The sequence below is a fragment of the Dipodomys spectabilis genome, unplaced genomic scaffold (assembly GCF_019054845.1).
Source record: "Dipodomys spectabilis isolate Male_0828 unplaced genomic scaffold, ASM1905484v1 ptg000266l, whole genome shotgun sequence".
Taxonomy (NCBI): domain Eukaryota; kingdom Metazoa; phylum Chordata; class Mammalia; order Rodentia; family Heteromyidae; genus Dipodomys; species Dipodomys spectabilis.
Window position 1 is genome coordinate 1,279,886 of NW_024870943.1, and position 13,512 is coordinate 1,293,397.

Consider the following 13,512-nt stretch of genomic DNA (forward strand, 5'->3'; position numbering starts at 1 on the left):
TCACTTACCAGGGGACTCGAACCCCCTCTACTCTTTTGGATTCTTGCTAACTTTGACCCAGGGGCATTCCAAGGTGGAGGAGAATTCCCAGTCATCTTGGGGCAAGAGAAAGAAGTCCTTAACGGCCATCCCCTCAGCCGGACAGGTTCCACCCCATACTCAGACCCTCTGGACTAAGGCCCGAATCTAAGATCTTGCTGGTGTCACTTGTAGGTTGTCAGTGGCAGTTTCATAGGGCTGCAAATTCTCCCTACCAGCCCTTAGAAGTTATTGTTAGGTCCTCCAGGTTTTTCACCCCCCACCACTCCCCTACTTCTGGATCCAGAGATGGTGGAGGAGGTGGCAGTGAAAGGTAGAAACGTGCTTCAGTTTAAAGTGTAAGTAACAAAGAAGGTGCTAAAGAGAAACAGATATTGAGGGGGTGTTAACCAGCCTCCTCGGAGCTCTCGCGACAGGAAGAATCTGAGAGAAGTAACATTCCAAGAATTCCAAAATACATGCACACAAACATTGAGACAAAACATTTACAGCATGCACGTTGTAGACTGTCAGACAGAAAGTGCTGGACTAGAGATGGGCCCAACTATCCACACTCGTGAATAGTTTACCCTGATGCGGATCCAGGGGATGTCTCCCACCGGCCCAGTTGCTGTCTTATAGTGCATCCCCCAAGTTTCTTATAAACCACAATACAGAAACTGCAGGCTACACAGATACCAGACAATTACAAAGCAGCAATGTTTTAACTTACAGGCCATTTGCATCATAGTGTCCCTAAATCCTTGTTGTTGTTTTTTTTGCTAAGTTTCTAAACTAATGGTTCCTTCCTCCAGGAATCAGGGGCATACTTAATTGACAAAGTAAAAGAAACTCTCTAACTGCCTCTGTCTAACTTTCACTACTCGATCTTGAAGCATGCCCTAAGAGCCTGCATATATAATGTGCATTTGTTACCTTGCCCCAGACTTTCTTACTCCTGATTATATTATCACCCGCTCTCTTTCCAGATGTGTCCTCTTACCTTAGCAGGGTCCTCTGCCTTGATCCCTAGTTTTCAGGTCCCTGTTCAGGGGCCACATGCCGGAACCTGTAGGCAACAAAAGGTAATACTGAATTAGGGGGCAAGTATGTGGAAAAATGAAGGCATAAGACAAAGGATGGGGTCGGGAGGTCTGCAGCTCAAGACTGCAACACCATTTATTTTTAACTTTCCCTAATATATACTATTAGAAGTCAAGAGGTAACATAAGGTTACAATAGTCCAGAAAAACAAGGAAAATTTCAGTAAAAACAGAGTGCAGTAAAAACAAGACAAGGTCAACTGGTAGAAAGTAAAACAAACTCTGCAGACATAGCAAAGCAATCCCGGGCACCTGGTGTTTTTCAAGAAAGCCAGCTCCTTGTATGTGCCTTCAAGTGAGCACCAGGGTCAAGATGACCTTTAAACTTTACTCTCCTCTCCCAACACCTTGTGGGCCATCTCTCAAGAGCTCTCGCCCTTTGACCTCGAAGTCCACTTCATGCTGCTGGTGAAATGGCTGGCGGGGGGGCAACTGGTTCACCTCCCGCATCTCTGCCTGAGGCCTCCCCCCGTTTGCTACCCCGGAGTGTCCAGCCCTGTGAAGGCAGAGCTCCTTCATTGAGTCTTGGGCTCCCCTGCCACCACCTGCACCACCACCCCTGTCCTGTCCCCTCGGGACAGCTCACCTGCTCGGCCTCAGTGGCAGCCCCTCCCCCCCTCCACAGGTGCGTGAATGCACAGTAAGCCTACTTCCTGCTCCCTTGAGCTGCCGTGGCTGAAGGCCCCCCTCCTCCTCTTCCTCCTATCCTGGGTGAAGCCTCCTATGCCCTTGGCAGCAATCATGGAGCCCAAGGATCCACCCCCTCTGATCTCTCCTGACTCTGAGTTCATCCTGCCAAGGGTATCTCATCTCTCCTTCATATTGAGCATAGTAACTAGGTGCTGCTGTGAATGAAGTCAAGTCAGGAGCTGGCTGTGAGCTCTGACCAGCAGGTGTGCAGCGGGTTAGCAGGAGTCGGGAGTCTGGCCACCACATGGCAAGGACACAGGGGACAGGAAACAAGACGGTGGCATAGAACTGAGGGTGCTCAGGAAGAAAGGAGGAGACACAGATGGAGAGAGATGTCCTGAATGTGTGAACTCTCCAGAAGTAACGAGTCCAGGCAAGGCTGCATGTCAGCATGACAATGGGAGGGTGTGCTTCCAGCAGACTGCAGGGGTCTAAGGGTGCAGAGCCTAACCTTGAGCTGAAGAGCTGAGGGACAGCGCCTAGGCCCAGAGTTGAAGCCCCTCGGCAGACCAAAAAAAAAAAAAAGATGAAAAGCGCGTGGAGCATTCCCGAGTGCTGTGGGGGAGGGGAAGCGCAGGGTGTGGCTCAGAACCCACAGTCCACTCAACACCTGGCCTACTCCCTGGATGGCTCCTGGAGGCAGGTCTGTCATTTGCTTGCTTTCCTTTTCTGTGCCAGTCCCAGGACTTGAAATCAGGGCCTGGGTCCTATCTCTAAGCTTTTGTGCTCAGGGCTGGTGACTGTACCTGGGGCATCAGTGCTACTTCTGGCTTGCTGACACCCTGCAATTCATTCCCAAGAAGAAAAGGGTGGAGGTGGAGAGCCCTGGACCAGAGGGCCCTGCCTGTCATTCAGCACAGCAGCATTCACCAGCACGCCAGAGGCTGTGGTAAAGTGACCTCAAAACAAGCAACATGAGGAGCACTGCAGGAAATGTCACAATAGCCAAGCAAGGGGCTTTCTCAAGGAGCCATCGTGTTGTAAAAACAACTTTACATTAAAACATGTACTTTTCAAAATACACTTAATGTCCTTGTTGAATTAGCAGAGAGTCTAGAGATATGTAACATAGACCACCAAGGAAAATCAAGAGTTGTGAAAATAAATTATGTGGAAGAAATAAGCACCAGACTAAGGGAGTAACTGTCAGTAAAGAGCCTTGATGTTTGTGGTCAGTGCTACACCAGCAGGACTCCTCACTTCCCTCCGTCCTTTCCTTCCTTCCTTCCTTCCTTCTTTCCTTCCTTCCTTCCTTCCTTCCTTCCTTCCTTCCTTCCTTCCTTCCTTCCTTCCTTCCTTCCTTCCTTCCTTCTTTCCTTCCTGCTGTGCTGGCTTTCCCTATCTCTCCTCTGTCTGTCTCTGTCTATTTGTGTGTCTGTGTGTGTCCCTCATTCTCTTTCCTTCTTTGTGCCAGTCCTGGGGCTTGAACTCTGAGCCTCCATTCTATCCCTGGGTCGATTTTGCTCAAGGTTAGCGCTCTACAACTTCAGCAACAGCACCATTTCCATGTGTTTTTTTTTTAGTGGTTTTTTGGAGATGAGAGGTTCAGAGAGTTTTCTGCCTAGACTGGCTTTGAACTGTGATCCTTAGATCCCGCCTCTTCAGGAAATCAGAACACAGCTATCAACAATCAATACCCAGCTACTATTTTCTTTCCAACTACTTTCTTCCCCAGAACAGAAAGGGCTTTAAGAATGATTTGCTTCATTGCATAGTGAACTATTAAAGACAGAAGAACAAAAAAAATCAAAGACTCAAAATAGAATTAGGAAAACATTTTAGGTGAGTTTAACCAGTTTATCTTGAACTTGACACTACCACCCCTTAATGGAGCAGATTATCTGGAGGAAGTTGACATGATGTTAGAAGCATTATTTCAAAATCTAACATTTTCACTTTCATATAGTTTTGTAGGCCAGCACAATAGAGACAGATGAACACACACACACACAGATATATAGCACACAAATGTGCAGGTGTGGTCGTGTATGCACACCTCTATCTCTCAGCAGATACTTTTATCTAGTTGTGGAAATTGTTGAATGTCCAAGCAAAGTTCAGCAGAGATGTAAGCTTGGTTGGCCTCAGGGGAGGACCACTTTCTTCTTCTTTGTGCAGGTGAAGAGGAGGCTGCAGGAAGTGGAGTGTCCACTCATGAGCAGGAAAGGGCTGAGGGTTGGGAAACAGCCCATAACAAACACCCCCATATGGTAAAACACAGGGCTAGGATTGTAAATCACAAACAAGCAAATCCAAAAGATGCAGGATGCGGAGTAAAAGAAGACAAAGGAGCTCACCAGGAGGAGGATGCTTATGGTAGCTCTGGACTCAAGAAAGGCTCTGGTGGAGACACTGGTCTCTGGATGTGTTGCATTGTCTGCTTGTGTCTGTACAGGCCCAAGAGCGTGGAGCTGCTGGCCCAGAGCATGAGCGCCAGAAACAGAGCATCACGAACCGAGAGCATGGCCAAGTACAGCACATCAGCAGTTGGTATGTGACGCACGGAGGAACAGTATCCATAGGCCTTTAAGCTCCTCATGTTGTCCTGTGCTTTGGGTCCGGTCATGAACATGAGAAAAACAATACTCACCAGGAGGAAGACTCCCCCAGCTAAAGTAGACAGTGGAGACAATATGTTTGTGGGCGCTACCCTTCAGCCCTGCCCACTTGGAGTCCCCCTGACTGATGCTGACAGCAAGGAAGATGCTCAGGGAGCAAGTGCTACCATTCGACACCCCCCTGCCCACTCAGAAAAGATAGATCATTTTGCACTCCACATCACTGAAGAAATTTCTCCAGCCCCAAGCCACCATCGTTTGGGGAATACCCCTACACAGAAGACATAGGAAGCTGGCCACAATTAAGTGCCTAAGAATCAAGTCTGTGGCTCTCATCTTGTTCCCAATGCAGGAAAGGAATAGATAATGGGAGATAAGAGACAAATTATCCACAAACCCAACCACAGTCTGGGCTAAGAGGATCACCCCCATAGACACATGGGCATCTGCCATCTTCTCTGTTCCTTGAGTCTCATCCAGAGGTTCTGGCTTGGGAAACTGAGTCCTGCACAGTGGCAAGGGAACTCAACATTCTCCATCCAGCATTCAGACCATTCGAAATACTGTCCTACTGTCTCTCATGTATTAGGAAAAATCCATTCTATTCATCCATTGGGAAGAGGAAGATGGCATTTCCAGGAAAATTGGTGAACCTGGAGAAATGGCAGTAAGGGAAGGTGAGTCAGGTTCTGAGATGAAGGCAGCTACATTTCTCCTCTGTAGAATCAGATATAAGATTCTAAACAAGCGAGGCCCTAGTGGCTCAAGCCTGTAATTCTAGCTACTCAGGGGCTGAGACCTTGGATTCCCAATACAACGCCAGCCAGAGAAAGAAAGCCTATGAGACTCTCCTCTCCAGTTAAGCACCAGCAAACCAGAAGTACACCTGTGGTTCAAAGTGGTAGAGGCCTAGCCTTGAATAAAAAGGGCTGAAGTATAATGTGCAAGCCCCAAGTTCAAGCTCTCTGACTGACTAAAAAAAAAAAATTAGAAACATGCGTGACACATTCCCTGGGAGACATGCACCTATACCTCAGTACGCTGGCTGCAGGAGTGGGTCCCAGGTGTCACACGTTCCTCAATACGGAGCCCACATTTCACAGAAGAAAGACCAGGAAGATGAACCAGGTCTGCAGTGGAGATGGTTCAGGTGAAGGAGGAGGTGGATGACAGAGACCAAGAGCGGCAATTTTAGGTTCAAATGCCATTCTAGAGTCGCTGATGTGAACACAGGTTCCCCAGCCCCCGGTCAATCAGGATTCCTCCTCACTTGTCATAATCCAGGACAGACTCTGTGAGGGAGAGGAAGTTAGGAACCAACAGGGCTTGGGGCTGGGGAACCGAGAATCCCAGTTCTTTTCACTGTCCTAGCCAATTCCTATCTTTCCCTGTTTCATTATCATGCCACCTGATTCAATCCCAAATCCCTGCTCCTAAGGTGATCCCTTACCCAGAGTGTAGAACCTGGGGTCTCTCCTGCAGGCTGCGCCTCTCCAGTGGCAGTGAACACAAGTGCTTGCCTCTTCTCTCAGGATGTGCGTGGCAAGGCGACCCATGAGATGCACAAGGGAACTTCAGATATTCAGAGGGCTCCTTAGATAGGGGTTCAGGAGGGCGGCAGTTGAGGTCGTCTCCTGCAGGAGCGGTATTTTTCCCTTCACCTGGTGTGGCAAGCCAAGTTCTCAGTAAACTTTTTCTTTTCCCCCATGTGACAATTATCAAGACACTTTTCACTTTCTCGTGGGTGCTTCTCCAGGGGGCAAGGGAGTGGTGCAGTCGCTTACCTCTCCTGGATCCCAGTAGGCCAGCAGGAGACACTGAGGCCCAACTTGAGATGACTGTCTGTAAACAACCTCAGCGGTGTGTACGTCATTTATCCCCAAAATGTCTTACCAAAGTGTGGATTGAATTCTGGTCCTGGCTGCTGTGCCTCAAGTCTTCAGCTGAGGGCGAGCACTCTACCACCTGAGCCACAGCCTCATTTCTGGTTTTCTGGTGGTTTATTGGAGATAAGAGTCTCATGGACTTTCCTGCCCTGGCTGGCTTTGAACCATGAGCCTCAGATCTTAGCCTTCTGAGTAGCTAGGATGACAGGAATGAGCCACTGGCACGTGGCTAGGTTTGTGTCTTTTAAAGTCTAAATTGTTCCTCAGTAAAACTTATTTACATTTCTTGTCTGGCTTGTTTTCCTTCCCAAGACACATGATGAATACCAGTTCCATCCATTTTCCTGCAGGTGCCAGGCTTTGTTCTTTATTGAACAGACAAATATATGAGATAGAAAGGAGTACATGACAATAGATAGTATATTAAAAATTTGGAGCTATTTGGTGGTGGGGAATTGATATACAATGTAAAGCTGACAGTATTTTCCAGATCTGTATACACCTCCCCGAACTGTAAAGCAGTGACCCGGCTCTACCCTGTGCCTGTCAGCAAGAAGGGAGAGCTGGCCCGAGCCAACACTGCATAGAGATGACACTTCACCAGCCAAGACTGAAAACTGAAAGTTCCAGATGGAAAACTGTCCCAAGCAAATGTGAACTGACCTGAACAGAATTCCCAGTTGCTTGTCCCACAAGAGCAGGGGAGACATAAGAAGCCTCACCCTCTGCTGACAGCAAGCCAGCACACAGATGCGTACTGCTGCCCTGGTTTCATGAACTAGTACTACTTGATGCCATGGAGCCATAAGTCCAGACCAAGTTAGAATGTTGGCTTAAGACCCTCCCTCATCAAGTGGTAGGCTGTAGAGCCCAAAGTCAGCCATAAGACTTAAGGATAGAAAGAGAATCATAAAAATCAAGATAGAGCCAGCCAGACACAGATGGTTGCTCACCACTAATCAGAGCTACTCCAGAAGCTCAGATCTGAGGATTATGGTTCAAAGTCAGCAGAAAAGTCCACGAGGCTCGTTTTCTTTTATTTTTTTATTTTTGGGTCCTGTTGTGGGGCCTGGGCACTGTCCCTCAGCTCTTCCACTCAAGGCTAGTGCTCTACCCCTTGAGCCACAGTGCCACTTCCGGTTTTTATCTTTTTGCTTATGTGGTTCTGTGGAATCGAACCCAGGGCCTCTGGCATGCAAGGCCACATGCAAACCACTGAGCCACGTTTCCAGCCCCACAAAGGCTCATTTTCAATAAACTATCACCAGAATGTACAAAGCAGAGCTGTGGCTCAAGTGGTAGCACAATAGCCTGGAGCTAAAGAAACTTAGCAATACTGTCCAGGCCCTGAGTTCAAGCCTTATGACAGACACATACATAAACACACACACACACACACACACACACACACACACATAAATAAGGGTAAAAATGAAAAAAAAATGGAGATTAAATGAACAATGTAAAAATAAATCAGTGAAAGAAGCTGAGGCCTGGTGGCTCACGCCTGTAATCCTAGCTAATCTGGAGGCTAAGATCTGAGGATCATGGTTCAAAGCCAGCCAAGGCAGGAAAGTCCATGACACTCATCTCAACAGAAAACTGGAAGTGGCAATTATGGCTCAAGTGATAGTGTGCCTGCCTTGAGCTGAAGAGCTGAGGGACAGTGCCAAGGCCCAGAGTTCAAGCTTCAGGACAGACAAAAAAAAAAATCAGTGAAGGTAAGAAGTTTCCTTGATAGCTAAGACTGACAAGCCTTCATCCAAGAACAGTGAAGACATCAACTAAGAAAACTAGAATATCATAACAGTTTAAATTCAAATTGTCACTGGGGAATATATTAGAAAATTAGTCCAGGGGCTAGGAAGGTAGCTCAGTGGTAGAGTGCTTGCCTTGCATGCCTGAGGCTCTGGGTTCGATTCCTCAACACCACATAAGCAAAAAGAAAAAAGCCGGAAGTGGCACTGTGGCTCAAGTGGTAGAGCACTAGCCTTGAGCTGAAGAGCTGAGGGACAGCGCCCAGTCCCAGAGTTCAGGCCCCATGACTGGACCCCCCCCAAAAAAAAAGAAAAGAAAAGAAAATTAATCCAACACTATACAAAACATACAAGGAATGGATTCAGTCTTTGCATGTTGGACCCATCAGGTTTGATCCAAGATGACTTTAATCACCTAACTTCATCTGTAATCAAGCAGTATATCGATTCATTGATGGGTTACACCAGGTGTTCAGAATTACCACCAATGCTCCTCAGAGAGGTTCAGAAACTAGGAAAGGAAGAAGGCTACCAAACTCTCTCTCATACCAAAATGAGAACAGACTAGAGACAAGATTAGACACCTATTTCCTTGAAGAACACAGATATAAAATATTTCATAACACACATGCAAGTAATATCAATCATGCATTGAAAGATCATGCACCATGCCCACATTGCATTTCACCCATAATTGCAAGTGTGGCTCAACAAGTCCTGGACAATTTGAAGAGTAAGACCCTGGACACCTGTGACTCACACCTGTCATCCTAGCTACTGAGGCTGAGATCTGAGTATCACAATTCAAAGCGAGCCTGGGCAGAAAAGTCCAGGAGACTCTTCAATTCCCTACCAGAACACTGGCAGTGGCACTAAGCTCCAAGTGGTAGAGCACTAACCATGAGGAAAAGAGCTTAGGGACAGCACCCAGGCCCTGAGTTCAAGCCCCACCCCACTACTGATTCCCCACCCTTCCAAAAAAATCATTATACCAAGGATTCATCTGCTTTAAAGGTTTGTCCGCCAATGCACTATCAGCTTTCAGAAATGAGTAGTTACGGATTTTAATGAAGTAGAAGCAATGGGAAGGAAGATACAGTACAGCTGGGATCTGACAAGGCAAGGTGTGTGCAGTGTGCAATAGTGGCCACCATCATGCCAGGACATGGGTGTGACCCAGGAACAGAAGTCAGATGTTGCCTGTCCTAAGCGTCAGTCAATGGTTATTCCCAGATCAGACCTGGCATGAGTGCTTCCCCCCAAAACCTCCTCAGGACGTCCTTGGCCCTTCTGGATTCTGCTGTTTTGATTGCAATGGAAGATGATTTGCCAGGCTGGTGGTTTTGTGAGGATGGTGACCACAGTGTGGCCTGCTCTACCAGTAGGAGGTGCACAAGGTGTGGGCCCGGAGCCCCCAAGCTAAGGATGCAGGGTGTGGGGGGGGGGCTGACTTCCCAGCTGCTTCACAGGCTGAGTCACACCTTTCTGTCACAACCCATTTTTTCTGAAAAGCTTTGTCAGGAGCTTCAAGTCATCCTCATGAGTGAGAGGTGAGCGTGTCTCATCCCTACTTCATATTGAGCATAGTCACCAGGTGCTACGTGAATAAAGCCTAGTCAGGAGCTGGCTGTGAGCTCTGGCCGGCAGGTGTATGGCAGCGGAGCAGGAGTCAAGGGTCTGGCCACCGCGTGGCAAGGACACAGGGGACAGGAAAGGGATTCATACAAGATGGTGGTGAAGAACTGAGGTTGCTCAGGAAGAAAGGAGACAGAGATGGAGAGAAACATCCTGAAAGTGCGAACTCTCCAGAAGTAACGAGTCCAGGCAGGGCTGCATGTCAGCATGATGATGGGTGTCTGTGCTTCCAGCGGACTGTAGGGGTGCGTGGGGTGCAGAGCTTAACCTTGAGCTGAGGAGCTGAGGGACAGTGCCTAGGCCCAGAGTGCAAGCCCAAGGCCAACCAAAAAATAAAAGAGGAAAAGCATGTGGAGCGTTGCTGAGCGCTGTGGGGGAGGGGAAGCACGGGGTGTGGGTTGTCTTGGATTGGGATCCTGCTCAAGACAGAGTGTGAGGTGGGTGGAAGGTGGGGTGCTCCTGGGGAGCAGGTCCTGAGAGGGGATGGGGTGGGGGCAGGGAAAGCCTTCATCCCCTCTGAAGGCAGGGAGCTGGTGGAGGAAACACGCTGCCCCTAGGTCAGGAGGATAAGTCCACATCCATGTTCTCCAAGGTGACACAAACAGGGGGGACCTCTGAGGACCGGAACACCAGGGGTCAGGAGAGGACCAGGTGTGTGTGAGGTTAATGATGACACCAGACAGCTCCCCAAGGAGACCAGAGCTCGAGTGTGCTGGGTGGAATGACTTTGGGCTGGATTAAGGGTGTTGGGCAGGTACGGAATCTGGCTAAAGAGAGTGTGGGGGGAGGGAGTACAGGGATAGTGGGGCCTGTGGTTCAAGCCTTTCTGTGGTGGGGTGGCTGTGGGAACTTCAGGATCAGGAGGAGGCACCTGGCTCAGAGCACACAGTCCACTCAACACCAGACATAGTCCCTGGACGCCCCTGGATGCAGGCCTGCCATCTGCTTGCTTTCCTTTTCTGTGCTGGCCCCAGCACTTGAACTCATGGTCTGGGTCCTATCCCTGAGCTTATGTGCTCAGGGCTGGTGACTGTCCCCGGGACATCAGTGCTACTTCTGGCTTACTGTCACCCTGCAATTCATTCCTGAGTAGAAAAAGGTGGAGGTAGAGAGCCTTGGACGGGAGGGCCCTGCCTGTCATTCAGCACAGCAGCCCTGACCTGCACCCCAGAGGCTGTGGTAAAGTGACCTCATAATAAGGAACATGAGGAGCACTGCAGGAAATGACACAATATCCAAGCAAAGGACTTTCTCAAGGAGACTTCGTGTTGTAAAAATAACTTTACATTTAAAAATGTGCTTTTCAAAAGTAAACTTAATGTCCTTGTTGATTTAGCAGAGAGTCTAGAGATATGTAACATAGATTGCCAATGAAAATAAAGAGTTGTGAAAATAAATTATGTGGAAGAAATAAGCACGGACAAGACTAAGGGAGTAACTGTCAGGAAGGAGCCTTGATGTTTGTGGTCAGAGCTACACCAGCAAGACTCTCTTCCTTCCTTTCTTCTGTCCTTCCTTCTGTCCTTCCTTATTCCTTCCTTCCTTCTTTGCTGGCTTGCCCTCTCTTTTCTCTGTCTGACTCTGTCTGTCTGTGTGTCTGTGTCCCTCATTCTCTCTTTCCTTCTTTGTACCCGGCCTGAGTCATGAACTCTGGGCCTCCATTCTGTCCCTGGGACGATTTTCCTCAAGGTTAGTTCTGTACCACTTCAGCCACAGCACCACCTCCATGGTTTTCTTTTTTTTAGTTGTTTATTGGAGATGAGAGTCTCAGAGAGTTTTCTACGTAGGCTGGCTTTGAAATGTGATCCTTAGAGTTCACCTCCTCATGAACTCAGAACACAGGCATCAACCACCATACCAGCTGCTATTTCCTTTTCTTTATTTTTTTTATTGTGAGAATACCCTACAGAGGCATTATAATTACATGGCAAAATATCGAGTACGATTCCTATTAAGCATTGTTGCCTCCTCTTTGTTTCCCCTCCCATCCGTTCCCATACTTCCGCCCTTCCCCAACCTGATACCTTCCCACACCAAAGTTGTAAAGTTCATTTTTTGACATAAGGCCTTGTACGTCTCATTGTTGCAATGGGTCCACCTGTATCCCTAGTTAAAAGATTTGTTTTTTCCCTTCCCCTCCACAAATTATACCAACATCAAATAAAGTGAAAGTATGGGTTATACCGTGGGCAAGGGACATACAAAGCAACATTGAAATCATCTTATAAATATGTTAGAAACAATTGCCAGGGAAGATGGCGGAGGAGAAGGTGGAGTCTAAACAAGCTCTAGCATAGAAAGCAGTTTTAGAGTTCCAGTGAACAGTCCTAAGCCAGAGAATCACACCAAGTGTGCCATCACAGGACAGAGAGGCCAGAGAGGGAAAATCCAGGCAAGGAAACACATCTGAGCTCTTGCCAGCAGCTACTGTGGCGGCGGCCGTGGTGGCGGCGGCGACGATCGCAGGCGCCATACCTGAGCCACAGAGAGTCTGAGACGAAGGAGCCAGACGCAGCAGGCGAGTGGATTCTACTCAACACCAGCAAGATCCGACAAGGAGTAGACATCTTCATCCTGCAGTTCGCAGACCAGAGACGACCCAGGAACCAAGACTCGGCGTGAATAGAAGCCTGACGTCCTCACTCCTTCTCAGGGAGCAGAGGAGGGAAGGCCATCCTTCCTCCCCTCAGTACTTGAGATCTCCATCTTGGATACCGACAAAGCTCAGCGGAGCTGCTAGTTCCAACTCAAGCCTTGGAATAAAACGAGTCATTTAGCAGGTCACAAGAACTTAACGGCGGCATGACCTGCCAGACTCAGCTCCACCCAGGGAAAAGTAACCCAGCTCAGGTACCAGCCCTAGGAGTGGCTTTCTTCACTGGGTAATCAGAGCCAGAGGCTGCCCCTCCCTCTAGCAGCCTCTACAATCAATTGAAATTCAGTAAAGAGAAACCCTGAGAATGGCTCTAGGCTGGGCTCTGTGAATTTTTCACAAACTAGCCCCTGGGAAAAGCTACTGTTTGTTGAAAGGCCTCAACTCTACCCAGAATCTAGCCTCATCACTGCATCCCCCTCTTTTGTGATACTCAAAGCAGATCTGCCTCCCATTGAACTAGCCTGGGTAAAGCAGAGCATTTTTCTGCCTGTTCAAACAAACTGATTTAAGAAACGAACCAAGCCACAGGACCACAAGCAGACCAGAGACTCCAACAAGAGGCTAGTTATGGACACAAGGGAGATACAGGATTTATCCCACCTCTCCCAAAAAAATCAAAAGAACTTTTCCTTCTTCTTCTTCTTCTTCTTCTTCTTCTTCTTCTTCTTCTTCTTCTTCTTCTTCTTCTTCTTCTTCTTCTTCTTCTTCTTCTTCTTCTTCTTCTTCTTCTTCTTCTTCTTCTTCTTCTTCTTCTTCTTCTTCTTTCTTCTTCTTCTTCTTCTTCTTCTTCTTCTTCTTCTTCTTCTTCTTCTTCTTCTTCTTCTTCTTCTTCTTCTTCTTCTTCTTCTTCTTCTTCTTCTTCTTCTTCTTCTTCTTCTTCTTCCTCTTCCTCTTCCTCTTGTTCTTCCTCTTCTTCTTCCTCGTCTTCTTCCTCTTCTTCTTCCTCTTCTTCTTCCTCTTCTTCTTCCTCTTCTTCTTCCTCCTCTTCTTCCTCCTCTTCTTCCTCCTCTTCCTCTTCCTCTTCCTCTTCTTCTTCCTCTTCTTCTTCCTCTTCTTCTTCCTCTTCTTCTTCCTCTTCTTCTTCTTCTTCTTCTTCTTCTTCTTCTTCCTCTTCTTCTTCCTCTTCTTCTTCTTCTTCTTCTTCTTCTTCTTCTTCTTCTTCTTCTTCTTCTTCTTCTTCTTCTTCTTTCTTCCTCTTCTTCCTCTTCT

The 13,512-nt window shown here is 47.8% G+C and overlaps 1 pseudogene; it reads right to left on the minus strand.

Annotated features, from left to right (window-relative positions):
* Positions 1–4,122: 4,122 nt before the first annotated feature.
* The window catches only part of LOC122125532, an 85,644-nt pseudogene continuing 76,254 nt past the window's right edge, over positions 4,123–13,512 (minus strand).